A 3368-nucleotide genomic window follows, 5' to 3' on the forward strand; every position below is an offset into this window, starting at 1 on the left:
TCCAAGTGAAGCTCATTGTCGAGTTTGTCTCTACTCAACAAATGACCCTTCACATCTTCGAACGAGATTTTTTCTCTGTCATAAATCAGGGTCTCCCTGAAAGACTTGTATGAAGGGGGTAAAGAGCACAATAATAGCATAGCTTGATCTTTATCATCAATATGAACCTCAACATTCTTTAAATCATTTAAAAGAGTAACGAATTGGCTGATGTGATCTCTAAGAAGATCACATTCGTTCATGCGAAACGTAAATAGACGTTGTTTCAACACTAAACGGTTAGCCAAAGGCTTAGTCGCATAAAGAGTTTCTAACCTTTTCCACAAGGCGGATGAGGTCTTCTCCATCAATACCTCCTGCAATACCGTATTCGCGAGGCACAACTGGATTACAAACAAGGCCTTTTCATCAAGCTCTTCCCATTCTGTTTTATTTAGATTCTCAGGCTTTTTCCCGGTAACAACATTTTTCAAACCGGATTGAACTAGAATTGCCATCATCCGAACTTGTCACAGATTGAAATTTGTCTCACCATCAAACTTCTCAATTTCAAATCTTGCTGTTGCCATATCTGCATGGGCTGATCTATGAAAATTGAACTAGCTCTGATACCACTTGTTAGGGATCGTCCCGATTAAGCAACAAACAAGAAAAAAATTGCGGAAGAAATTGAGAAGATGAACACACAAATTTAACGTGGAAAAACCCCCTCTAAAGAGGATAAAAAACCACGGGTAAAGATAATTTTACTATAATGGAAAAAGAATAAAGAGTACAAAAGATGGAGATAAAACTAAACCTCGAAAACCCAAAAAATAAAGAACCCTCAAAACGTAAACGCAAAATTCTCTGAATGTGTTATGAGTTCTAATCTAATGGGTGTTTTTCTAAGGTTGTAAAAGAGCCTATTTATAGGCTAAATTCATATGACAAATAATAATAAAATAATCTAAACTAATCAGTGTTTGGCTGAAACAAATAAACAGAGTTTAACTAAAAGATTATTTCTCAAATTTGACTGAAAATAGGAGTCATACTTAACAAATCTCCACCTTGACTCATATTTCCACAACCCCATCTTTACCAAAGCCCGCCACGAGCCTATCTTGAACTATGCAGGGAATTAACTGAGTCGAATCGTGCTTAGAAACCGAAGACTTCTAGCCTTTGACTTGTGCCATCGCCAAATCAAAACTAACCGGTTCGATTTTCACGAACACAAGGCCCTAACTTTTCAAACTCGCATCCAAAAGAGAACCTCTCTTCAACGAAATGGTCATACATTTTTCCCTCCTATGACCAAGTTGCCTCTGCACCAAACGAGTTGACTTCGACTCTGTAACGGATGAGGGAAATCCGATTTCACCGGTCACTGTAGAACCTTCCAGAATATAAAGACTGCCAGTTCTTTTACCTTTTAACAAAACGAGAGCTCCACAAGATACTTTAATGCCGTTTGACTTGATGTTGATTCTGCATCATTTCAAGTCTAAAATACTCAAGGAGATGAGATTCTTTCGTAAATCAGGTACATACCTGACATCTGAGAGTGTCCTAATCGTCCCATCGTGTATCCTAATTTTAACAGTACCAATACCAATTACCTTACTAGATGAATCATTTCCCATGCGCACAACTCCACCTTCAACTGAACTGTATGTAGAGAACCATTTCTATTGGGACACATGTGGAAAGAACATCCCGAATCTAGGATCCACTCGAACGTGAGCTTGGAGTTATCGCTCGTTGACACTAACAAGAAATCATCACCACTTTCATCGACCAAATTAGCATCAGCTACATCTTCCTCGTTACTCTCAGCAGCTCTTTTATTTCGCAGTTTATAACAATCTACTTTGATGTGACCTAAATTTTTACAATAGCGACACCTTTTGTCTCGTTTCTTTGATGCTACCAAAACGGAAGCTTGCCTATCTGCCTTGCTATCCAAGTGAAGCTCATTGTCGAGTTTGTCTCTACTTAACAAATGACCCTTCACATCTTCGAACGAGATTTTTTCTCTGTCATAAATCAGGGTCTCCCTGAAAGACTTGTATGAAGGGGGTAAAAAGCACAATAATAGCATAGCTTGATCTTTATCATCAATATGAACCTCAACGTTCTTTAAATCATTTAAAAGAGTAACGAATTGGCTGATGTGATCTCTAAGAAGATTACCTTCGTTCATGTGAAACGTAAATAGACGTTGTTTCAACACTAAACGGTTAGCCAAAGACTTAGTCGCATAAAGAGTTTCTAACCTTTTCCACAAGGCGGATGAGGTCTTCTCCATCAATACCTCCTGCAATACCGTATTCGCGAGGCACAACTGGATTACAGACAAGGCCTTTTCATCAAGCTCTACCCATTCTGTTTTATTTAGATTCTCAGGCTTTTTCCCGGTAACAACCTTTTTCAAACCGGATTGAACTAGAATTGCCATTATCCGAACTTGCCACAGATTGAAATTTGTCTCACCATCAAACTTCTCAATTTCAAATCTTGTTGTTGCCATATCTGCATGGGCTGATCTATGAAAATTGAACTAGCTCTGATACCACTTGTTAGGGATCGTCCCGATTAAGCAACAAACAAGAAAAAAATTGCGGAAGAAATTAAGAAGATGAACACACAAATTTAACGTGGAAAAACCCCTCTAAAGAGGATAAAAAACCACGGGCAAAGATAATTTTACTATAATGGAAAAAGAATGAAGAGTACAAAAGATGGAGATAAAACTAAACTCGAAAACCCGAAAAACAAAGAACCCTCAAAACGTAAACACAAAATTCTCTGAATGTGTTATGAGTTCTAATCTAATGGGTGTTTTTCTAAGGTTGTAAAAGAGCCTATTTATAGGCTAAATTCATATGTCAAATAATAATAAAATAATCTAAACTAATCAATGTTTGGCTGAAACAAATAAACAGAGTTTAACTAAAAGATTATTTCTCAAATTTGACTGAAAATAGGAGTCATACTTAACAAATCTCCACCTTGACTCATATTTCCACAACCCCATCTTTGCCAAAGCCCGCCACGAGCCTATCTTGAACTATGCGAGAATTAAGCGAGTCAAATCAGTGCTTAGAAATCAAGACTTCTAGCCTTTGACTTGTACATCGCCAAATCAAAACTAACCGGTTCGATTTTCACGAACACAATTGCCCTAACTTTTGAAACTCTGCATCCAAAAGAGAACGTCTCTTCAACGAAATGGTCATACATTTTTCCCTCCTATGACCAAGTTGCCTCTGCACCAAACGAGTTGACTTCGACTCTGTAACGGATGAGGGAAATCCGATTTCACCGGTCACTGTAGAACCTTCCAGAATATAAAGACTGCCAGTTCTTTTACCTTTTAACAA

Source organism: Gossypium raimondii, chromosome 4, assembly GCF_025698545.1.
Source record: "Gossypium raimondii isolate GPD5lz chromosome 4, ASM2569854v1, whole genome shotgun sequence".
Taxonomy (NCBI): Eukaryota; Viridiplantae; Streptophyta; class Magnoliopsida; order Malvales; family Malvaceae; genus Gossypium; species Gossypium raimondii.